Source organism: Osmerus mordax, chromosome 18, assembly GCF_038355195.1.
Source record: "Osmerus mordax isolate fOsmMor3 chromosome 18, fOsmMor3.pri, whole genome shotgun sequence".
In the NCBI taxonomy this organism is placed as follows: Eukaryota; Metazoa; Chordata; class Actinopteri; order Osmeriformes; family Osmeridae; genus Osmerus; species Osmerus mordax.
In genome coordinates, this window is record NC_090067.1 from 2,462,492 (window position 1) to 2,488,895 (window position 26,404).

Genomic DNA, 26,404 nt, shown 5'->3' on the forward strand with positions numbered 1-26,404 from the left:
ATTGTAACTAAACAAGACCGTTATAGACCATTATAACCTGGGGGACCAACTATGGAAGAAAGTTCCATTTGTGTCCAGTAGAACAGTGTGACTACAGTTCAGGTTCTAGGTTTATAAGTACCAGACAACCAGCTCGTTGGAGAGAGAGCTCAACAAACACCTCAACATAAAAACGACCAGTGCAGACACACAGTGATACTAGAAAAGGCATGAATGCCAGAGGACAGAAATGATAGTAGAAAGAGAAAAACAAAGGTAACATACAGCCAACAGATGTTTGTTATTCAATCAGGTGGAAATTATATCTTTGACCCCCATGTGTCATCAGAACACAATACAGGTAACAGTAGGAATACAGATACATGAATGAATAGTAGAACAGGATATATGAACAGACGATAACGCAATAGCTGATCTACTGATTGTGATTAACATGAGCACATCAAAAACATTTTGTTCAACAAACACACAGTCTCACACACACATTCTGACTGTGTTCACCTGGGCTTAGAGGACACACACACGCACACACACTAATACACACAAACTCAGACACAACCACACCATGCAGACCACACCCTATATTTGAGCCCTTCATTATGTTCTAATGTAATGTAAACATCAAGGTCATAAACAGTTGTGTTCATGTTGTCTCCCAGGACAACGGTTGTCGCGGTAGCATCCTTCCTGGACGCCTTTCAGAAAGTGGCCGATCTGGCGACAAGCAGCCGAGGTAAGCAGCTGCCCCTCACAGTGGGTGTGTGTGTGTGTGTGGACATGTCTGTGTGAGTGATCATATGCGTGTGTGCTCGTGTATGTGCTTGTGTATGTGATTGTGTGTGTGTACATGTGTGTGTGTGTCCGTGTGTGTGTGTGAGGGAGTGATTTTTGTGCGTGTCTGATTTGGAGAATACATGCATGTGTGTGTGTATGTGTGTGTATATGTGTGTGTGTGTGTATGTGTGTGTGTGTGTTCATATGTGTGTGGGTCTCAGCTGAGTGATACCAACATAAAAGTACGATACTGTGTTCTACAGTTGACTGCATTCTGAACAGGTAGATTTTGAACACCTTGGGGTCCAGGGTCCAGTCATACAGGTGCTGTTGGTAGCACCTCTCTGGTCAGCTCATAGTGTATCTGGTGGTTGAAGGTTTTTACGGTTTGGACCTTGTTTCCTCCTCTCCTACTCCCTCGCCTCTCTTCCTCTCCTCCTTTCCTGTCTCCTGTCTCTCCATCTTTCCTCCTCCTCTCCTTCCATCCCTCATCCGCTCCTCCTCTATTCTATGTGATGTGGGCTTCCTGTTTATAATGTGCCAGCATCCTTGTATCGAGCACTAGTCTCTCACATTGCTCCCTCTCTTTCTCCCTCTCTCCTAACATGCTCTCTCTCTCTCTCTCTCTCTCTCTCTCTCTCTCTCTCTCTGTGTCTCTTTTTCCTTCTCCTTTCCTCTCCCCCTTTCTACCCCTCTCTGTTCCCCATCTCCCTCCTCCCTCCCCCTTGTTTTCTCTCTGTCTCTGTCCCCCTTTCTCCCGCTGCCTATCCCCCTGTTCCCCCTCTCACCTCTCTCGCTCTGCCCTCCCCCCTCCCTCCCACCCCTTCTGACATCTGGGGCTGGAGGAGACAGCTCCAACAGGAAGGAATCCTTCCTGGCAGCGGGCGCCATGGCAACCACAGCCACACAATACATAGCAATCAGGGGCCTGGATGGAGAAAAGAAGAGAGGGAGAGAGGGAGAGGGGGAGAGAGGGGTGGGAGAGAGGAAGGGATACAGAGAGGGAGAGAGGGAGAGGGAAAGAGAAATTGAAGAACTGCAGCCTTTGGTTTATAATGTACACAACCACCACAACATCAACAACATTGTAGTGGATGAGGGGCAGATTAATGCTAATTAGCTGCTTCCTGTATGCTTTTTTCATCCGAGAACATTCTAGAAGGACTGTTCCTATGCGGGAGGGAGGGAGAGAGAGAGAAGGAGGGAGGGAGGAGAGGAAGTGGGGGGGGGGGAGATGAGGAAGGAGGCAGATATAAAGAGGGAGGGAGGAGAGGAGGGATTGGAGAGGAGAAAGGGAGTAGAGAGCAAGAGGGAGGGAGGAGAGGAGGGAGGACGATGGGAGGAAGAAGGCCTTGTTTGGTACTGATTTACATACTTGTTGCCATGAACACAGGCGTGGTGGACGTGATGACAGAGAAGAGAGAGAAACATGACCAGCACTGTCTGGACAGTAACACACAGATATAAAACACACAGATATAAAACACACAGACATGAAACACACAGACATAAAACACACAGATATAAAACACACAGACATGAAACACACAGATATGAAACACACAGACATGAAACACACAGATATGAAACACACAGATATGAAACACACACAGAAAGGATACACACACAGATATAAAACACACAGACATGAAACACACAGATATAAAACACACAGATATGAAAACACACCTCAGATATAAAACCCAGAGAAGGAAACACTGACAACTATGAAACACACAAATATGAAACACAGTCATATAAAACCCACTCAGATATGAAATGCGCACATTTAAGAAACACTCATATACAGTATAAAACAGAAATATGTAACATGCACATTTATGAAACACACAGATATGAATTACACTCATATAAAACACACATGCCCTCCTCCCTCTCCTCCACACAAACCACACGCTGTTCCTAACCACAACACAACAACACACCAGACCACAACCCCAACCACAGTTAGACTCTCAGGTCTTAACCTCCTCACCCACAACACAACACACCAGACCACAACCCCAACCACAGTTACACTCTCAGGTCCTAACCACAACACAACAACACACCAGACCACAACCCCAACCACAGTTAGACTCTCAGGTCTTCACCTCCTCACCCACAACACACCAGACCACAACCACAGTTACACTCTCAGGTCTTAAACTCCTCACCCACAACACACCAGACCACAACCCCAACCACAGTTACACTCTCAGGTCCTAACCTCCTCACCCAAAACACACCAGACCACAACCCCAACCACAGTTAGACTCTCAGGTCCTAACCCACAGGCACACGAGACACAAAACCCACCACACACCAAACCCTTAAACTAACTGACTGGACCACACAGCACAGAGATGAACCGGGGAGTAGATGGAGAGACAGGAAAGGGGGGAGGAAAGATGGAGGGGACAGAAGAGGGGTTCCTTCCCATCAGATGGAGGGAGAGGAGTAGGGGGTGGAGGTGGAGGGCTGGAGATGATGGGGGATGGGAGGAGGAGAGGGCGGGGGGAGAAGAGGAGGATGGGGTGGACAGGGGAATAAGAGAGGAGGAGGAGAGGAGAAGAGAGGAGAAGAGAGGAGAGGAGGAGGATGAGAGGAGAGGAGGAGGAGGATGAGAGAGTAGGGGAAGACATCTTACTAAACAAGAAGGACATCCATGGCACCATCTAACTGGATGATCTCATTTGAGCACCAGTTAAGTTGTGTTGCAGTTACATTAAGAGTACACACATACACACACCCATATATACACACACACCTACAGCACAAACACACGTGCACACTCCTACACAAAGTACATGTACACAGATACACAAACACAGTACACACACACACCATGCACATAACAAGCTTCAAATCTCTTTGTTGAACATTTTTGGGCAGGAATTCCGTTTTTGCTGAGTGAGCCGTTGTTCTTCGGGGGTTTGAGACCAGTCTGGTGGCTTTGGCGCTCATCCAGTCCTGACTGCCAGCATTAGTAAACCTATACCCATAGTGAGGAGGTCACACACACAGGCACGCACACTTGCCGTGCAGTACGAGAGTGTGCCGAGCGTGTGCTGTTCAGAGAGGGCTCACTGCCTGCCAGCTTGTGCTAGCTCACCACACCGTCCCCTCCGTTACCGGATCCACCCTGCAGGAGATGACTGCAAGATGCTGTCAGGTTGCCGTCCTCGTTCCTCCTCTTCTCCTGTCCTCTCCTCTCCTGTTCCTCTCTCCTCCCCTCTCCTCTCCTCTCCTCTCCTGTTCCTCTTTCCTCCCCTCCTCTCTCCTTCCCTCCTCTCTCCTCCCCTCCTCTCTCCTCTCCTGTTCCTCTCTCCTCCCCTCCTCTCTCCTCCACTGTTGTGGGTTTATTTTGGGCCTGTCTTTTTGTGACTGTACATGCCTGACCCTCACAGCCCACCCCCCCCCCCCCCTCTCCAACCCCTCCCCCCCTCCCCATGTCCCATTCCAGAGGGGGTACTTAGAGAAACGTGAGATCCTATGTATCTACTCTCACCTCCCGTCCCTGTTCTAACAATCTCAAACATCCTCCTCTCCCTGCGGCCCCGTTCCAACACTCATGTATTCTCCTTTGTGCGTCAGGGGCCACTGAGGAGTAGTGGAGTAATGGAGGCTGGTGAAGGGCTGGTTTGTGTGTGTGTGTGTGTGGGAGGGGGGGTGGTGTTGGGTGCATGTGTGTGTGTGGTCGAGTGAGTAGCTCGCAGCCGGGATGGTAACACTGGGATGAATTGGGAGTTCTAGTCACACCGAAGCTGACAGTGTATGCATAGCAACAGCTGAGAGTGGTCTGATGTCACTGCATGTGTGTGTGTGTGTGTGTGTGTGGAGCGAGAGAGAATGTGCCATGCCTTGACAGTACATTCATGACATACATACTAGAGACACTGGAGCTATGTCGGTAATTCAATGATACATGGTGATCAAGTAGCTCTCATACTCTCTCTCTCTCTCTCTCTCTCTCTCTCTCTCTCCTCTCTCTCTCTCTCTCTCTCTCTCTCTCTCTCTCTCTCTCTCTCTCTCCCTCTCTCTCTTGCTCCCTCTCTCTCTCTCTCTTGCTCCCTCCCCTCATCCCCCTCTCCCCCTCCCTTTCTCTCCCCCCCAGGAGTGTCCAGGAGGATGAGGAGAGAGTGATGTGAATTATAGAGCAGTATCTCTCAGCAGGGGGGTCTGCCTATGTGTTTTCTCATGCATCCCACAATCCCCTCTGTTTCATGTATCCCACAATCCCCCCTGTTTAATTCATGACCGGGGGCAGGGATGTGTGTGTGTGTGTGTGTGTGTGTGTGTGTGGGGTGGGGGGGGGGGGGGGGGGGGCAGAGCTCCTCCCCCCTCATTAGTGTCACCCAGGACCTGCACCCAGAAGGCTGCTTGACAGCCATGGGGAGGATGACGAAGCTATTCTTCATCACTTGCTTTCCTGCTTGTATTCTAGAAGGATGGCCTGAAGGTGGCCAGGGATGTGATTGATGCAGAACACACACACACACTACCTCTGTCATCTCTCATCCCCTCTCTCTACCCCTCTTTCTGTACCTCCGTACTTCTCTCTCCTCTCCCTCTCTTTCTCACACACATGCACAGTCTCTCTCTCTCTCTGTCTCTCTCTCTCTCTCTCTCTCTCTCTCTCTGTCTCTCTCTCTCTCTCTCTCTCTCTGTCTCTCTCTTACCCACAGAGACACACACCAGCAGTGTGAGGACTGCAGGGGCCCTGTGGAGGGTGTGAGAGGTCAGCAGGGAGCAGACATTTGTAAAGGTTGAACAGCTCCTCAATAATTCACACTGATGCTGCTGCGGGACTCCACTCACACAACTGACAGTAGTGATGAGAGAGAGAGAGAGATGTACAAAGAGTGAAAGAAAGAAAGAGAGAGAGAGAAAGAGGACGAAAGAGAGGGACAGATGGAGAGATGTGTGTAGATGTACATATATGTTTGAATGTGTGTTGTACTGTTTGCTTTGGTAATATTTGATACATCTCTTCACTTCCAAGAAAGCACTTGTGGGATTGAATAGAGAGAATGAGAAATGGAGAGAGGGAGAGAAGAAGGGTTTGACAGGGAGAAAGAGAGAGAGAGAGAACCAGTCTCAGGTTAGGTTATCTGTGAAGATTCAGAAAGCACATTGCACCTCACAGACTTGACAGGATTTCTTCACCCTCTTCTCTACGAACTCTTCTAACACACACACACACTCCAGCTGGCTGGTGCGAACACACACACACGCACACACACACATACACGCACACACACAGAAACTAAAAGAGCTGTCACCTTAAATGTGACCATGAGGATCTTTGGTGAAAAGCAAAAAAAGCCAATGACCTCACCTTCCCACACAAAGTGAGGGATGGAGAGATTGAGGGGGGGGGGGGGGGGAGGAGGGCGAGATGGATGGGGAGGGGGGGGTGAGGGTGAGAAGTGCCAAAGCATGTTTGAAAAATTCCTCCTCACATGACAAGTCCTGTCATCTTCCACAAAGGGCCCTCGTTTCCCTAGGGACAGTAAAAGAGGCGGCACCCCCTCCCTTCTGACCCTCTGTGTGCTGACTGCCTCCATCAGAACAGTAGTGTAGCCTGTTAACATGTTAGCAGTTAGCGAGCTAACGTCTTAGCAGTAAGCGTGCTAGCTGTTAGCGCTCCAGCGAGCTAGCGGTAGCCAGAGGGGCCAGATGGTCCCACTCTCTCTCACCCCAGACAGAGGCTCCCTCCTGGGCTATTGTTCAGGACGCAGCCCCTCAGCGAGAGAGCCAGGTCTGCTTCACGCAGGGAGGCTGTTAGCCTCCGACACAGACAATAGATTGCTTGCATAATGACACAGCTAAACTCCTCAGACCTCCAGAATAGCGATACACAACTTGCAGTACCACACTCTCCATTGTTGTTGTAGTTTGTAGAGACCAACTCAGCGTCGCCTCTCTCGATCTCAAGAAACAAGAATTTTCCTTAAAATTTAATATCACCATGTTTACATATACATTTACATATATTCATTTAGCAGAGACACTTTATCCAAAGCGAATTCCAAGAGAGAGCTTCACAAAAGCTGTTGAACTATAATGTGCAGCACAATGGCAATAATGTACCAGTCTACTCTACTCTACCCTACTCTACTCTTCTATGATCCATTGTGTTGTATTCTACTGTACTCTTTACGCTCCACTGAAGAATTGACCGAGTCTGGGTTTAATAACTCCTACTAAATTGTTGACCTAGTCTGGGTTTCAGACCAGCCCAACTATCTGTGTGTCTCCAGCTTGCTATGCCCTCCTCCCCTGTCACTGACCCCAGTTCTGCCTATCCATTATTAAGAGCAGCATTCAGCTCACCCAACCATGGTCCAGTGAGCTCTCTGAGATGGCATAGTAGAGACCACGGTTCAGATCCCACAGCTCTGCATCGGTCTTCTGATTTCTTCTGTCGAATATGAAATATTAAAGAGCGAAGTTGTTTCCTTTTTACGTTCATATTTTATTAGTTTAGCAGTTTACTGTAGGATACTAGATTGTAGACTTGTATATACAGTATATTGGATATTTAATTCAGTTACTTCTACTGTAGGCTATCAGGCTGGCAGACAGAGCTGAGGATGACAGAGATAAAGCGTTTGACTGCAAATCAAGAGGTTGCAGGTTCAAATTTGCCTCTGTGTTTTGCTTTGGTTGAAAGCATGAGCACATTATTATCTTTCTCTATCTTGACAACCAGTCTGGAAGAAGTTTTGGAGGATAGTTAAATTCAGTTGAGAGTGGTGTTGTGTTTCTCAGTCGTTCATATTTCATGTAACAACAGAATGTGCACCAGAGGCGTATTGAAAGTGAAAGAGGCAGTGTTACAAGTTTTCGAGGAGCTGAGCTATCCTGTTGCATGTCTTCACAGGTGAAGTGTTACAGTGTTCCTGTTTATGTGTTATTGTGTTGCATGTTTATACAGCTGTAGTGTTAGTGTTACAGTTTTACAGTGGTTCTGTTACTGTGATACAATGTTATAGTGTTTCAATCTTACTGTGTTTATGTGTTACTCTGTTCCTGTGTTACAATGTGTGTATTACAGTAGTATTATGGTATTATTATGCTATAGTATTACAGTGCTTCTGTGTTTCTGCATTATTGTGTTTCTGTGTTACAGTGATTCTTTGTTTCTGTGTTATTGTCTTTCTGTGTTTCTATATTAGTGATTCTGTGTTATTGTGTTTCTGTCTTACAGCGTTTTTGTGTTTCATGTTTCAAGTTGGATTGATGCGGTATATGATGCTGTATGCTTCTTCTACATGCGTCTTCATGTCATACTTGTCTACTCCCTAGGCTAGGTCTCACAAGTCTTACATAAAGGGAGTGCAGCAGATCTGGGATCAGTTGAGCCTAATAGATGGTGATGACCAGGACCATGTGAACAGACTCTGAGTCAGTTTCACAGACAGACGTCTCTCTCCGCCCACTGTATGGCAGGGTTACCATGGTGATAGCTTGCTGGCGAGTCTCTGTCCTGGGTTAGCCGCTGGGATGGCAGGAGAGGCAGGGGCCAGGTTATGAGAGGCAGGGGCCAGGTTATGAGAGGCAGGGGCCAGGTTATGAGAGGCAGGGGCCAGGTTATGAGAGGCAGGGGCCAGGTTATGAGAGGCAGGGGCCAGGTTATGAGACAGCAGACGTCATAAACAATCTCCTCCTGCATTGTCTTCTGGAGGAAGAGGAGAGGGGAGAGGTGCAGAGAGGAGATGGGAGGAGAGGAAGAGAGAGGAGCAGAAGGGAAGGGGAGAGGAAGGGACAAGGAGAGGAAAGGATGAGAGTAGGGCAGAGAGGAGAGGAGCTCCCATTATAAACAGCTGTGACAGGGGGCCTGTGGTGAGCACTGCAATGCAGCAGCACATCCCTCTTTCTCTCCCCTCTGCTCTCTTCACACTCACTCCCCCTCCTTCTCTCTCCCTCTCTCCCCCTCTGCTCTCTTCACACTCACTCCCCCTCCTTCTCTCTCCCTCTCTCCCCCTCTGCTCTCTTCACACTTTCTCCCTCCTCCTCTCTCGCTCTCTCCCCGTCTGCTCTCTTCATATTCTCTCTCCCTTCTCCTCTCTCAGCCTCTTCCCTTCTGCTCTCCTCACACTCTCTCCCCCTCTTCCTCTCTCACTCACTCTCTCCCCCCTCCCAGCTCACATTGTCACCCTTCTACCTCTTCATATCCTCCCTCCTGTCTCGCTCCTGCAACAGAAGCTAGGAGGCTAGCTAACGTATTAGCGACTTGCTACAGTAGTTCAGAAGCTAGCCAGCAGGCTAGTAATCAAGTTAGCTAGCATATAGAGGCTATCCGTTCTGTTATAGTAGTTAATAGGCTAGCCAACAGGCTAATCATCATGCTTGTCATCAGGCAAACTTGGGTTTGGAGGCAGCAGTAGCTGTCTTCCTATAGGGGGGGGGGGGGGATTTTGGAATCCCTGCCGGACGCATTTTTTAGGTCTCGAAAAGAGGACATGTCCGGTTAGAAGATGACATCTGTTCACCCTATTGTACATCATATAGATGCTAGCTTGCGTGGAGCAGTGGTGTATTCAGGCTTGCCGACTGACCAACGCCCCATGGCAGAGACAGCAGACGAGCGCAGCAGTATTGATCAGGGAAGATCAATGGTGTTTTAATGACAATCACCAGGTCAGCTCTATTCTGTGTCCAGCCACAACACGAGGGTTGTGCGTGAGCGCGTTCGTGTGAGGTCACAGCTTGTTTCGATAAAGCTGATCCTGTTGGCAAGCAGAATGTGGTGTACTATTTCTCCGGGTTATGGACCAAGGCCTGTAGCCAGCACCTGACTGTGTGTGTATGTCCTGGGTAGATGGAGCAGTAATTGTCCGTCGTCCAAGCTCCTGACACTTCCAGGACGTGACCAGGCATGAGAAATGTGCGTCTGACTCTCCCAGGGATGCTGTGGCGCGGGCGTGCGCCTGCGCGTGTGTGCGGGCTTGCGGGTGTTTTCATCAATCCTAATTTCTCACTCTCTCTTTCTATTTCTGCCTGTGCCTATCTGTCTCTTTCTCTATATCATGATCTGGCTATATGCATATCATTCTGTCTCGCACAATCTCTCTCCATCTCTCTCTTTTGATCTCTATCTCTATCGGTTTGTCCCGGCGTTTGTCTCTCTCTGTAGGAAGTTCTGGTCTCTCTTCGTCCTCCCGTGTAGAGGAACAGCAGAGGCCCTGGCCTCTTGTTCCAGCCCCTGTGAGCTGTGTGATCGCCACCAGAGTCTGGATTATGCCCCCCCTGTGATGGGGGGGCACATGGTTGTCTGGTGTTGCATCACTCCTCAACAGCCGGCAAGGTCACACTGACAGGGTGGTGTGGGGGGGGGGGGGGGGGGGGGGGGGTGTAAGGGTGGGGGGCAGCTCTGGTATTCCTTACATCAGAGAAGGAATGTAAAGGCTGAGACTGTACCCCCAAGACACTTTAAATAGATCCCCCCCCCCCTCCCCCAAAAGACCTCCACTCCCTCCCGGCCTTTCTCCATTCCTCCCATCCCTCCCCTCTAGGATGGACAGCTGAGGAGGGCATGGAAGAGAGGGAGGGGGGGAGGATGCAGGCGAGGGGGAGAGGGAAGAACAGGAGAACGTGCTGGGGATGGCTTGGCCTGCAGCTCTCTCGTGTTGTGAAATGAAGTGTTTTAATGGGATTACTGCGTTAAGGTCTAAGCCATCCCATAATTAGCCAGTTTGTTCCATTAGCCATTCAGCCTCTGTCGTTAGGGTAAAGCTCTGGTACTTGGCTTTACATGGTTTTAAGGTTGGTCACATACAAACACACTCTCACAGACACACACACTCACAGACACACACACACACACTCACAGACACACACACACACACTCACAGCCTCCTCAATGTCTTCAGTAGGTTTCGGCTCCATTCTCCCCCCAACAAAGAGCCCTACTTCTTTTCATCCTGGCCTATCACAGACACCCTACATACACACACTCTACACTCACACACCCTACATACACACTCTACCCACACACACACAGGCACACACACTCCAACACACAAACACACACATATACCCACAGCCACAACCATATCCTGGCCTTGGTAACCCTGAATTTCAGACACTATTAAGACATGTCTGGTCATTAGCATGGAACAGTACATGACAGTACAGTACACAAAGAATAATACACATACACACGCATGCATGCACAGACACGCACGCACACACACGCATGCACACACGCACACACACAAGCATGCACACACAAACATGCCTAGGTTAGTTCTATTTGAAATGTGAGACAAGCCTTGAAAAAAATTGCAGCTGAACCAACTATGATATAATAATGGGATATGGGATAATTAGGTTTCATTCACTAATAGCTCCCAGTAATACAGGGGGTGGATGGAGAGGGAGGTACAGAGAGGGAGGGAGGGAGGGAGGGAGAGACATGGATACAAAAAGAGAAAGGGAGAGGGAGGTAGACAGAGAGGCAAAAAGGGAGCAAGGGAGAGACAGAGAGGGGAGGATGGGGAGAGATACAATCCATACAATCACTTATCCCTAATGAGAATCTCTTCATTAAAAGCAGCCATTAAGAAATATGTGGCAACACTCCTGCCGCTCTCCTCCATTCCTTTCCATCCCTCCTCCATCTCCTCTCTCCATCCCTCCTCTCTCCTCTCTCCATCCCTCCTCTCTCTCTCCTCTCTCCATCCCTGCTCTCTGTTCTCATCTCTCCATCCCTCCTCTCTCCTCTCAATCCCTCGTCTCTCTCTCCTCTCTCCATCCCTGCTCTCTGTTCTCATCTCTCCATCCCTCCTCTCTCCTCTCAATCCCTCGTCTCTCTCTCCTCTCTCCATCCCTCCTCTCTCTCTCCTCTCTCCATCCCTGCTCTCTTTTCTCCTCTCTCTTCTCCTCTCTCTACTTTTAATTAAGAAATATGTGGCAACACTCCTGACGCTCTCCTCCATTCCTTTCCATCCCTCCTCCATCTCCTCTCTCCATCCCTCCTCTCTCCTCTCTCCATCCCTCCTCTCTCTCTCCTCTCTCCATCCCTGCTCTCTTTTCTCCTCTCTCTTCTCCTCTCTCTACTCTCTCCATCCCTCCTCCCTCTCTTCTCCATCCCTCCTCTCTCTCTCCTCCTCACTCCATCCCTCCTCTCTCTCTCCTCTCTCAATCCCTCCTCTCTTTCCACTTTCCATCCCTCCTCTCTCTTATCCCCATTCCTCCTCTCTCTCTTCTCCCCATTCCTCCACCCTCTCCTTCTCTCCATCCCTCCTCTCTCTCTCTCTCTCCTCTCTCGATCCCTTTTCTCTCTCTCCTCTCTCCATCCCTATTCCTATCCAGGTCTCTCTGTGTCGTTAATTCTTCAGGGATGTTGAAATTAGACCTAGAACCAGGATGAGACAAGAACTAGGTCAGGTCCAGTTATACCCCCCCCCCTCTCTCTCTCTCTCTCTCTCTCTCTCTCTCTCCCTCTCTCTACCCATCCCTCCATCCTCTCTCTCTCTCTCTCTCTCTCTCTCTCTCTCTCTCTCTCTCTCCCTCCCTCTATTCTTCTGGCGGTAATCCAAATATGATAGATTTCTAATCAGTTCCGGCCTCATCATTAAAGTGTGGGCCTGATATGCAGGCGTGTGTGTGCATGGATTATGTGTGTGTGTGCTCGTGATCGTACGTGTGTGTGTGTGATACAGAAGTATCAGGCCAGCCCATCAGGGTGGATGGGGCCCCGAGGGTGGCATAGATTTAATAAGGCCCAGTTTCCAGAGCAACACTCAGCCGTGACGCCCTCTTGCCCCGGCCTGGCCTGGGAGGGAGGGGGGGGGGGGACGGGACCAAAAGGGACCAGCCTCACACACCCTCTCTCTGCTCCCAGACTGAGTACAGACCCTGAAGACCTCAGTCTCCCAGAATCACCTCAGAATCGTACAGGCTCCCAGGAGACAACTTGTCACTGCAGCTAGTAGACACACACACACACACACACCATTCAGTTACTGCTCTGAGAACATGTGTGCGTGTGTATGTGGGTGCAGGAATCTATGTTTACACGTATTCACAACTGTTTACTGTCCATCCCCTCTGGCAAGGTTTCTCTCCCTGTCTCTCTCTCTTTCTGTCTCTCTCCCTCTGTTTCTCTCTCTTTCTGTCTCTCTCTCTTTCTGTTTCTCTCTTTCTGTCTCTCCTTAGCGCTGTTTCTGTCTCTCCATTTCCCTTTCTCTCTTTCTCTTTGTCTCTCTGACTGAGAACTGTGCGTGTGTTTGTTGGAGAGAGTGTGTGAGTGTATAGGTTTGTGTTAGAGAGTGTGTGTGTGTGTGTGTGTGTGTGTAGGAGCTGGTTGATTGACAGCTGGTGCTGCTTGTGTTCCAGGTGGGACCAGGGATATAGGCTCCGCCCTCACCAGGATGTGCATGAGACACCGCAGCATCGAGGCCAAGCTCCGACAGTTCTCCCTGTGAGTGCTCTCTTCCTCCTGTGTGTGTGTGTGTGTGTGTTTCACCGTTCTCCTCTCCTCTCTCATCCTCTCTCCTCCATTATGCTCTCATCGCTCATCCTCTCCTCTATGGTCCTCTATTCTCCTCTCTTCTTCTCTCCTCTCTCATCCTCTCCTCTCTCATTCTCTCCTCCGTTGCCCCCTCTCCTGTCCTCTCCCTAATCTTCTCCTCTCATCTCTCCTCAGCTCCTCCGCTTCTCCTCCTCTCCTCCAGCCGTCCTCTCCTTTCCGTATCCTCCCATCTTTCTAGTCTTCTGCTTCCTGTGTGCTTCTCCTCCACATCCGGTCCCCTTCCTTCCTCCAGCTCTTCCCCTGTTTGCTCCACCCCCAGCCCCACCCCCCCATCTTCCCTGTCTCCTGATCTGGTCTCCTGGTATCTGTCTTTATGCCTGCTGGACTCTCATCTCGTCTCCTCTGTTTTCCTGCCCCCTCGTTCCCTCCTCCTGTGGGGGCCTCTCCGTCTGCCTGCGCTCCTCCTCTCCCTCCCGACGTCCTTTTCTTCTGCTCGTCCGTTCGTCCTCTCATCCCCTCCTCTCCTCTCTCACCTTCTCCTGCTCTCTCCGTCCTCCCATCCACGCCTCTCAATATGCCTGTCATAAGCTCCCTCTGAGAGGAGGCAGGGGAACAGACAACACACACTCGCACGTAAAAAACACACACAGACGTCCACAAACGTGCACACGTAAGCACATACACACACACACACAGACGCACGCCCCCACACAAACCGACACATTCACACCTACACTCACAGTCAGTATAAAAACTGCAGGGTCTTCCCATCCATCACAAGTGTCCGTACACCAGCATCTCCAGCAGGGTAACCACAGCAACGTCTCTGGTCAGATGGTCCCTCAGATGGTCATTCCCTTCTGTGTGTGTGTGTGTGTGCCCGGTGTGTGTGTGTGTGCCCGGTGTGTGTGTGTGTGCCCGGTGTGTGTGTGTGTGCTCCAGGGTGTTCCTGGACTGTCTGATCAACCCTCTCCTGGAACAGATGGAGGAGTGGAAGAGAATGGCCAACACTCTGGACAAGGACCACGCCAAAGGTAGGACACACACACACTCACACACCCACAACCCCCCCCTTCCCCCCACACACACACACACATGGACAGACAGACACACACAGACACACGCTCATACACACTCACACGCACAGATATGCACACACAGGTCCCTGCAGGCAACTCCTTGTTGCCAAATCTCTCTATCTCAATCCATCCTCTTCCTAACCTCCCTCCTCCTCCTCTCCCTCCTCCTCCTTCTCCTCCCTCCTAAGTTGTACTGTGGTTGATGGCCCACATCACACCGTGTCCTCTTGAAATCCCTCATTATTTCGTCGTTGTGTTGATGTTGATGTTGTGGTTGGTGTTGATGTTGTTTGTGATCTCTGACTGCAGAGTATAAGAAGGCACGTCAGGAAATCAAGAAGAAGTCCTCGGACACACTGAAGCTGCAGAAGAAAGCGAAGAAAGGTACTTACACCCTACAGACCCCGACCATACAGCACAGCACAGTATAGTACAGTATAGTACAGTATAGTACAGTATAGTACAGTAAAGTACAGTAAAGTACAGTGTTCAGCTCAGTTCTGTTTAGTACAGTAAAGTACAGCACAGTAAAAAGACCGGGACAGAACTCTGTCGTACAGTAGAGAACAAAACAGAACAGTGTATTACAATAAAGACCATAACAGAACAATGTAGTACAGTAGAGAACAGAACCGTGTAGTACAGTAGAGAACAGAACAGTGTATTACAGTAGAGAACAATACAGAACAGTGTAGTACAGTAGAGAACAGAACAGTGTAGTACAGTAAAGAACAGAACAGTGTATTACAGTAGAGAACAATACAGAACAGTGTAGTACCGTAGAGAACAGAACAATATAATACAGTAGAGAACAGAACAGTGTAGTACAGTAGAGAACAGAACAGTGTATTACAGTAGAGAACAATACAGAACAGTGTAGTACCGTAGAGAACAGAACAGTGTAGTACAGTAGAGAACAGAACAGTGTATTACAGTAGAGAACAATACAGAACAGTGTAGTACCGTAGAGAACAGAACAGTGTATTACAGTAGAGAACAATACAGAACAGTGTAGTACAGTAGAGAACAGAACAGTGTAGTACAGTAGAGAACAATACAGAACAGTGTAGTACAGTAGAGAACAGAACAGTGTAGTACAGTAAAGAACAGAACAGTGTATTACAGTAGAGAACAATACAGAACAGTGTAGTACCGTAGAGAACAGAACAATGTAATACAGTAGAGAACAGAACAGTGTAGTACAGTAGAGAACAGAACAGTGTATTACAGTAGAGAACAATACAGAACAGTGTATTACAGTAGAGAACAATACAGAACAGTGTAGTACCGTAGAGAACAGAACAGTGTAGTACAGTAGAGAACAGAACAGTGTATTACAGTAGAGAACAATACAGAACAGTGTAGTACCGTAGAGAACAGAACAATGTAATACAGTAGAGAACAGAACAGTGTAGTACAGTAGAGAACAGAACAGTGTATTACAGTAGAGAACAATACAGAACAGTGTAGTACCGTAGAGAACAGAACAGTGTAGTACAGTAGAGAACAGAGCAGTGTATTACAGTAGAGAACAATACAGAACAGTGTAGTACAGTAGACAACAGTACAGTGTAGTACAGTAGATAACAGTACAGTGTAGTACAGTACAGAACAGAACAGTGTAGTACAGTAGAGAACAGTACAGTGTAGTGCAGTACAGAACAGTACAGTGTAGTACAGTAGAGAACAGTACAGTGTAGTACAGTAGAGAACAGTGTAGTACAGTAGAGAACAGTACAGTGTAGTACAGTACAGAACAGTACAGTGTAGTACCGTAGAAAACAGAACAGTGTAGTACAGTACAAGATAATACAGTGTAGTAAAGTAGAGAACAGTGTATTACAATAGAGAACAGTACAGTGTAGTACAGTAGAGAACAGTACAGTGTATTACAATAGAGAACAGTACAGTGTAGTACAGTAGAGAACAATACAGTACAGTGTTGTACAGTAGAGAACAGAACAGTGTAGTACAGTAGAGAACAGTACAGTGTAGTACAGTAGATAACAATACAGTGTAGTACAGTAGAGAGAACAGGACAGTGTAGTACAGTAGAGAACAGAACAGTGTAGTACAGTAGAGAGAACAGGACAGTGTAGTACAGTAGAGAACAATACAGTACAGTGTTGTACAGTAGAGAGAACAGTACAGTGTAGTACAGTAGATAACAGTACAGTGTTGTACAGTAGAGAGAACAGTACAGTGTAGTACAGTAGAGAACAGAACAGTGACTGAGCTTCTACTCCTCTCTCTTGCGTATCTACTTACCCCTCCCCCCTGCTGTAACCAGCCGACGACCTCGGTAAGTCACTGCCCCCCCTCCGCCCCCCTCCCCCCCTCCCTCCACCCGCCCCTCCTGCCCCCCCCCGCCCCCTCCACATGCCCCTGTGTGTCACTGCTCTACTGACCTCCGCCCTGACACCTGTGCGTGGTCACCCCCCAAACCACCTGCCCCCCGTCACATGGTCTGACAGTCTGACAGCATGTGTCCAATCCTGGCCTTGCATTCCTCTCCATGGAACTCCCAGAATGCACCGGGACAGTGTGTCACTGTCTCTCACCCATATTGATGGCCTAGATATATATCTTTATAGTATACGTGTAGATAAACTGTATATATCTGTAGATATTGATTTCAAGTGCTGCTAGTATATACATGCAGTATGCACTAAACCCTTAAGCAAGGCGACGGCTCCTGTTACGTGTCTGCCATGAAACCATGTCCAGCTTTCAGATACTCTGTGTTTATACTCTGTAGCAGCTAGTATGTTTATTACTCTATTTGGGGTAAAGCGTGTGTGTGAGTCTGTGTGTGTCTGCCTGTGTGTATGCATGGGTGTGTATATGTGCGCGTTTCTGTGTGTGTGTGTGTGTGTGTGTGCACGTATGTTTCTTAAAACTCTTCCCTGGCTGGCGTTGGCCAAACGCAGGCTTGACGAGGAGAGCCTGTCTCTCTCTCAGCTGCATGGAAGCCTGCCTGCCTCAGGGCACGATGTTGCTCTTCCCCCCTGTCAGAGAACCAGAGGTCCAGGGTTTAAAGGTCTCTAGTTTCCATGGTCCTAAAGCCCAATTTATCCTTAGGTCGCAGACACTTTTGAAAAGGTCGCCGACAGAAATGAAGTCTCGGTCGACACTTTTAACCGTCGCTTAGAAGCATCGCCTACCAGGAGAAATTTCTACTGGCGTGGATGTCGTCACATAGTGAAAAATAAAAATGGTCAGTTTCTCCGATTTAATCACCTACGCTACAAAGCGTTAACAATGTAACCATAGCTATGAATGTAACGGTAAAATTATTCTGTTTACGTCACGCGAACCTTGAGCACAGGTGACTGTTTTCCGAAGTATAAATGCAGCAGCCTGAGCGACACTTTTTTTTTTTCGTCTGCGACCATTTCAAAAGTGTCCACGACCAAAGTATAAATTAAGCTTAAGTCCCCTGATTCTAAAGTTACATGATCCTAAAGTCCCAAGGGCCCAAAGTTCTAAGATCCTGAAGTCCCAAAGTTACATGCTTGCAAGATTACTTCTGCCCCAAAGTTGCAAGGTCCAAGGTTCCTTCGTTCCAAAGTCTAAGGTTCCAAGTTCTAGGTTCACTGTTCTCATCCTTCAGAGCCAGATCATCAAAAACAAGCACGTACAAGATACTTGATACTGCATAATACCATGCTATACATATATATATATGTATATAATACTGCATCATACCATACGGTACTGCATAATATCATAAATTGCAGCATAATACATTGAATTACTGCAAAATACCACATTAAACTGCTTACGTAATACTGTAGAGTGCTGCCTTATCCAAAGAAAGAATATTCATCCACCAATATTTTCCCGAGAACCCCCCCACCTCTGGTCCAACCATGCAACCAAGCCTGTCTCTCCGCTCTGAGAAATACTACACTTTAATTACATGTTTACGTCCCAGAGAAGCACACAGAAGAGATTAGTGAGCGGTTCCCAGAGTCCCATTAGAACCTTCCAGAACGCCATGTCCAGATACTTAATCCTTTCCTCTGATCGTATACTCTTAAATACACAACTTGGTATTCAGAAACGTATCCAGAAACCCAAAGCTGTGGTTGTTGATGCTGTGGACGAGAGGGTCTGGATCGGGGCTGCTCTTGCCTCTGGGCTGGATATTTCTCGTCTCTCTCTGTCTTCCTCTCCTCTGCTGTCCTCTCGTCTTCCCTCTCTCTCTTCTACTTAGTCTCTCTTCATCCAGAGGGTCTGACTAACCTGTCTGTGTGTGTTTTCTGGTTTTGTGTGTGCTGCTGGTTCCGTGTGTGCGTGTTCGTGGCTCTGTGTGTGTGTGTGTGTGTGTGTGTGTGGTTGTGCGTGCAGGCCGCGGGGACGTCCAGCCCCAGCTGGACAGCGCCAGGCAGGACGTGAGTGATAAGTGTCTGCTGCTGGAAGAGACGGAGAAGCAGGCGCTGAGGAAGGCTCTGGTGGAGGAGAGGAGCCGATTCTGCTCCTTTGTCTCCATGCTGAAGCCTGTGGTGGTGAGGACCCTTCATACACCCTGTTATACCCTGGTAGACCCTGCAGGTACATACACTGTTATACCCTGGTAGACCCTGCAGGTACATACACTGTTATACCCTGGTAGACCCTGCAGGTACATACACTGTTATACCCTGGTAGACCCTGCAGGTACATACACTGTTATACCCTGGTAGACCCTGCAGGTACATACACTGTTATACCCTGGTAGACCCTGCAGGTACATACACTGTTATACCCTGGTAGACCCTGCAGGTACATACACTGTTATACCCTGGTAGACCCTGCAGGTACATACACTGTTATACCCTGGTAGACCCTGCAGGTACATACACTGTTATACCCTGGTAGACCCTGCAGGTACATACACTGTTATACCCTGGTAGACCCTGCAGGTACATACACTGTTATACCCTGGTAGACCCTGCAGGTACATACACTGTTATACCCTGGTAGACCCTGCAGGTACATACACTGTTATACCCTGGTAGACCCTGCAGGTACATACACTGTTATACCCTGGTAGACCCTGCAGGTACATACACTGTTATTCCCTGGTAGACCCTGCAGGTACATACACTGTTATACCCTGGTAGACCCTGCAGGTACATACACTGTTATACCCTGGTAGACCCTGCAGGTACATACACTGTTATACCCTGGTAGACCCTGCAGGTACATACACTGTTATACCCTGGTAGACCCTGCAGGTACATACACTGTTATACCCTGGTAGACCCTGCAGGTACATACACTGTTATACCCTGGTAGACCCTGGTATACCCTGCTGGTATGTACACTGTTATACACTACCTGTGTATACCCTGTTATTTACTGCTGGTATACATCCGGTTATATATACTGGTATACACTGCTATATATGCACCCTGTTATACCATGGTATACTGCTATATACTGGTATACTGGTATAAACTGTTATATACTGCTGGTAAACACATTGTTATTTACCCTGGTATATACACTGGTATGCACAATGTTATACATACGGTTATACACTGATGGATGGATAGATGGATAGATTGATGGGTAGATAGATGGGTAGATAAATGGGTAGATAGATGGGTAAATAGATGGGTAGATACATGGGTAGATAGATGGGTAGATAGATGGGTAGATAGATGGGTAAATAGATGGGTAGATACATGGGTAGATAGATGGGTAGATAAATGGGTAGATAAATGGGTAGATAGATGGGTAAATAGATGGGTAGATACATGGGTAGATACATGGGTAGATAGATGGGTAGATAGATGGGTAGATAAATGGGTAGATAGATGGGTAGATAGATGGGTAGATAAATGGGTAGATAGATGGGTAGATAGATGGGTAGATAGATGGGTAGATAAATGGGTAGATAAATGGGTAGATAGATGGGTAGATAGATGGGTAGATAGATGGGTAGATAGATGGGTAGATAGATGGGTAGATAAATGGGTAGATAGATGGGTAGATAGATGGGTAGATAGATGGGTAGATAGATGGGTAGATAAATGGGTAGATAGATGGGTAGATAGATGGGTAGATAGATGGGTAGATAGATGGGTAGATAGATGGGTAGATACATGGGTAGATAGATGGGTAGATAGATGGGTAGATACATGGGTAGATAGATGGGTAGATAAATGGATGGATAGATGGATCCACTTGTCTGCGTCACCTCCAGCCTGGTTTGTGCTCTGCAGGAGGAGGAGATGTCGATGCTGGGGGAGATCACCCATCTCCAGACCCTGAATGATGACCTGAAGACCCTGACCATGGACCCCCACAAGCTGCCCCCGGCCAGCGAGCAGGTACACACAAACACACACACACACACACACACTCACACAGACATGTCCTCTTCACCTGAATCTGTGAGGAATCCTAACTAGCAAGGTGTTGGTTGTTTGTAACCATGTTCAGACGTCGCCTGTTTCTCTTCCTGCTGAGGCTGAGCTCTGCAGACACCTCTCCTGTCTGTCTCCTGTCTGTCTCCTGTTTGTTGTTCTTGTTTACTTTGTTCTTGTTTACTTTGTTGTTGATGTTGTTTACCCTGCAGGTGATCGTGGACCTGAAGGGTTCCGACTGCGCCTGGGCCTACCAGACTCCGCCCTCCTCCCCCAGCACCACCGTATCCAGGAAGTCAAGCATGTGCAGGTACGTTTGGTGCCTAGCAACCGCGCGTCACCCTAAAACTTCTCAGGCAGACAGAATCTGTTGTTGATTTCCTCATAATTTCCTGTCGCCATACTGGCGGAGAATATGGAGGGGGGGACCTTGTATCTTCTCCACCAATGGGTGTTGTGGAGATGGAGTGGAGGAGAGAGCGAAAAAAGGAAAATCAAGATACAGAAATAAACATATTATAAATGGCAGTGCTTTCATCTCCCTGGTCCTTCAATGCCACCTTGTGGCCAAGTTGTGATACAGCAGCTTCCCTGCTCTCACCATATGAAGGCAATGGACTAATTCTACATAAGCCTTGGGGGCAGTAGGCCCTGTAAATCCACATGGTACTCCAGGCTTGCCACATAACACATAACAGAATACATAAACGGTCTTAGCCACTTAAACCTCTCTTATGTGCCTCACCCTCTCTCCTCCTCTCTTTCATTCTCTGCCTCTATTTCTTTCACTGTCTATCTCTCTCTCTCCTCTCTCTCTCCTCTCTCTCTCTCTCTCTCTCTCTCTCTCTCTCTCTCTCTCTCTCTCTCTCTCTCTCTCTCTCTCTCTCTCTCTCTCTCTCTCTCTCTCTCTCTCCTCTCTCTCTCTCCCCCTCCCCCCCTGCAGCAGTCTGAACAGTGTGAACAGCAGTGACTCTCGCTCCAGTGGCTCCCATTGCCACTCCCCCACCTCGCACTTCCGGTACCGGAGCTCCGCCCTCCCCCAGCAGGGCCCCGCCCGCCTCTCCAGCGTCTCCTCCCACGACTCTGGATTCATCTCCCAGGACGCCTACCAGTCCAAGTCCCCCTCACCCATGCCTCCCCCAGACATTCAGGTACACCCACCCCCCACCCCGCTCCCCCAGACACAAGTATCTACCAGGGTCCGGCAGAGCTTGTGACTGCAGGTCAAGAGGTCTCAGGTGTCTGCTAAACGAGCCCATTATTCTAACCAGACGAAAACGCACCCAAGCACGCCATGTTGAACATGTCACATCCACGGTGTTCCGCTCCGACCAATCACCTCCTGTGGAGCCTGGCTGGGCTGGCCCTGAGCTCCCAGGTTGCTAGGTAACGGTCCGGCTGATGAGCGCGAGCGCCAATGATCGCTCAGTGAGAGCTTCCTGCTTACAGAAGTGATGACTCACTCTGTAACACACACACACACACACACTCATGCATACACACACAGTCATACTGCACACACACCCACTCACAGACATACATTACATACACACACCCACACACACTCATACACACACACAGACACACATACTTCCGCACTGTTGTATGTGCTGTTCATGCGTATTGCATAGCTTTCATTCTTTAAAACGCCTGTAATTGATGTTTTTTTCCCCTTCATATTATTAATCTAGCGAGCATCACAATGTGCTGTTATTTCTTGTCTGTCTGCCCGCCTGCTTGTCTGTCTGTCTTCTGCCTGTCTGTCTCTCTCTTGTATTCTGTTCTTATTGTGTATTGTGCTCTTGGGTACACTTTAAGCATTTTTCAAATGGCTGACTGTGAGTGTGTGCGTGTGTGTGTGTGCGCGCTGCTGCTTCTTATCCTGCGTCATCGCTTGGCTGTAGACCTGTCTATCTCCAGCCGTCTCTCAAACTGTCAGCCAGGAAAATTCTTCCTCCTCATCCTCACCTGACCTTAAGGAGCCTTGCTCCAGCACAGGGCCAGAAAAGGTGAACACACACACACGCACACAATCAAGATGCATGCATGCACAAACATAAACACAGTACATCCCACACTCACACACACACACGTGCACACAGACACGCCCACTAACACAAACAGGAGGTGTTTCAGAGCAGGTCATTGGTTGTTGCCAGTCCATCTTGGGTGTTTGTCGAAGCACCGGGTGTTTGTTTCCATGGTCTGTGGTTTGAAACGCTTGTTTTGACGTGACCTCATGACGTGACCTCATGACGTGACCTCATGACGTGGTGACCTCATGACGTGGTGACCTCATGACGTGGTGACCTCATGACGTGACCTCATGACGTGACCTCATGACGTGGTTTCATCAGCGTCTTCTCACTCATCTCATTTTTTTGTCCTCCGCTCACGTTCAGTTGTCAAACGGCTTCGACCATCAAGTGTTTTCCGGCGCCCTCTGTTCACCTGGTGGGGCATTACAGGAGAGCTACCCCCACCTCCACCTCCCTCCATTCTCCCACTCCTCCTCCTCCCCCCTCGCCTCCCCCACCTCTCCCATGTGGGCGGGGCCCAGATCAGGCTCCTCCCCTCCCTATTGCATCCTGGGACCTGGCATGGTCCCATCCTCCAAGGTCCCTACCTGGAAGGTGCGTCCGACCATCGCCCCACTCTTCCTTTCCTCCTTCCTCCCCTCTTTTCCTCTCATCCTTCCTTTCCTTCCATCCTCATCGAATCTCCTTCTCCCTGTCATTGTTCCTCTACTCCTCTCCTCTGTCCTCATCTCCTTCTCCGTCCTCTCTTTCCTCCTCTCCTGTCTTCCTCCTCTCCTTTCCTCCTCCTCTCCTGTCCTCTTCCTCTCCTCCTCCTCTCTTCCTTCCTTCTCACGCAGGTTGTGTTGTCATGGTGTCCTTATCTCATGTCCATACAACTGTCGGGCCTTCTAGGAACAGGCAGCCGCATACACACACACACACACACACACACACATGCACGCAGACATGTATCCAAAAACACACACACACAAACCAGAGCATGTAGTTAGGCCCTGTCTAACCTGCATTGCTCTCTCCATGTAGGACTGGGCCAAGCCAGGCCCAACCCATATACCACACACACACACACACACACATAATCACACACGCATATCTGTAGTACATACACATACCTATACACACAGACTTACACGCATATACATATAATCACATAGACACATGTACACACAAACACACATCAGAGTGTGTCCTAACCCATCGTGCCTCTCTTACAGGACTGGGCCAAGCCTGGGCCCTATGACCAGCCCATGGTGAACACACTGAGGCGCCCCAGGGACAGGAAGGAGACTACAGATCCCAGCATGCCCCTGGGCACCGAGGCCACCAGCCCGCGGGAGGAGCCTCAGAGGGCCAGGAGCACCAATCACAACTCTCCACCAAAGGTGAGGACCACAGTAAATGGACAGGACACCTCTAGATTATGGACATGATGAATGATTATTATAATGACAAACCGTCAGCTAGCTGTCACAACAAACGGTTAGCTGTCACCGATGCTCAAATCAGGGTCCATTAGTAAAGTGTGTGTCTGTGTGCGTGTGTATGTGTGTGTGTGTGCCTGCAGGAGGATGTGGAGGTGCATGAGGAGCTGGCCAGGGCTCTGTCCAGAGGGCTGCATCTGGACATCCAGCCCTGCAGCAGAGACTCCCTCCAGGGCTCCAGTGGCTACAGCACCCAGTCTAACACACCCTGCTGTTCTGAGGACGCCATTCCTTCCCAGGGTAACACACACACACCCGCCCGCACATTTATTTTCACACACATACACACACGCACAATTACAGACTTATTGAGAACAATAGCTTTGAAACTTCATTATTCTATTTCACTTGCGGATGCCCCTCCCCTTCCTGTCTTTCCGTCCCTCCCCTTCCTGTCTCTCCACCAGTCTCTGACTACGACTACTTCACAGTGGGTGGAGATCAGGAGGTGGATGACAGGTCCTGCACCATCCCCCGCACCAGCGAGATCAGCCAGTCCTACCGCCGCGCCTTCCAGACCAAGCGCCCCGCCTCCACCACCGGCATCCCCTCCCCCGGCCCTGCCATCATCACCCCGGGCGTGGCCACCATTCGAAGGACCCCCTCCTCCAAGCCCAACCTGCGCAGGCCCTCCGGGGGCCTGGGGCCCATCCCAATCAGACCCCCCATGATCCCCGTCAAGACCCCCACCGTCCCTGACCACCCTGGGGGTAGCTTCTTCCCCGGGGGGGCCCTGCAGGAGAGCAGCGAGGGGGGCCCACCGAGTGTCCGCAGCCCGCTGTCGCCTGGCAACAACAACAACAACAGCAGCACTGGGCCCCGGGCCCCCAGAAGCCTCTGGGATGCCCCGCGTCACACCTCCTCTGACCCCCCCACCCCGCCCCCCCAGCCCGGCGGCCGGGGCCCAGAGTGGCAGGCCCTCCCAGAGGTGCTGGAGGAGGGGGAGGCGGGAGGGGAGGTAGGGGGGGAGGGGGAGGACATGCTGGTGGCCATACGACGGGGGGTGAGGCTGAAGAAGACCACCACCAACGACCGCTCCGCGCCCAGGATAGTGTGAGGAGGCCTGGGGATGTTTGGTCTGGCCTAGTCTGGTCCAGTCCGGCCTGGTCTGGCCTTGCTTTGCATTTATTTTCAAATGAATGAAAAAGATCAAATGTTTATTTGTATGTACATATTTCTATTTTGAAGTGTTTGTATGTTTTATCCGTGGTCCTCTTGACCTTCTTCTTGGTCTTCTTAACCTTTCCCAGCCTTCCTGAATCCCTATAAAAGGTGCCAATGAGAGGTAGAATAACCCACAGGCTTTATTTTCTTTAACAGAGCGAATCTTCTCTGTGTGTTCTCAGACTGTGTTTTTCACAGAGAAAACACTCAAGTTGTCACAGCGTCAGAGGAGAGTAAGTCAACTCTTTAGTGGTGTTTCAATAACACTTTATTGTAAGTTGAAGATGATTCAGATGTATTTAAAAAAGAAAACAGACACTTGCATGTCCAACAAGAAACTGTCTCTCCTCGCATAGACTACACTGAATCCTCAGTATCTATGACTGACTAGCTCACACAAGGATGGAAAACACTGACACCTATATCACTGACTGACGGACAAACTGAAATCAGCGCAGTTTCTGAAGCGTTCAACTTTAAGAATGTCCTCCCAGAATTCAGCCCGGCAGTTTTCCGCAGAGGCGACACAACAGTGTTTCCCTCAGACCCTGACACGACGTCCGGTAGATTCAGCTACTCAGAGTGTAATCAGTCGCAGGTATAGTGGTTGTAACTAAGCATTTACAAACCTGCAGTATTAGTAAATGTTAGATAAGTTACAAGTCTTTTACAGTTACAAAGCTTAGTATGCGGTAGTGTAGCAGAGCCGGTTGGGAACCACTCGCTCTGGATAAGTTTGCCCTCAGTTGTTCTCCTCTTGGTCTAATGGTAGACGTCTTAGGGAGGAGACCCGGGTTCGATCCCCCGTTCTCCTGTGTACGTCCCAGTGAACCAATATCCCACATAGCCACCATATTGTAACATCTTGTCCTTGGCCTCATGTTGACCTTTAGTTGAATCCTTCTCATCTACTCCCATCCCAGTGTGTGCTGTGCTAGACGCGCCGTCCATCGACACATAGAAACGCCGAATACAGCATGTGGTTTTTGTAAGTCTTTTCTACATATTCCTGCTGGTCTTG

The 26,404-nt window shown here is 49.1% G+C and overlaps 1 pseudogene; it reads left to right on the forward strand.

Moving 5' to 3' along the window:
• Window positions 1–25,276, forward strand: part of LOC136961815 (protein MTSS 1-like) — a 26,779-nt pseudogene extending 1,503 nt beyond the window's left edge.
• The last annotated feature ends 1,128 nt before the right edge of the window (window positions 25,277–26,404 follow it).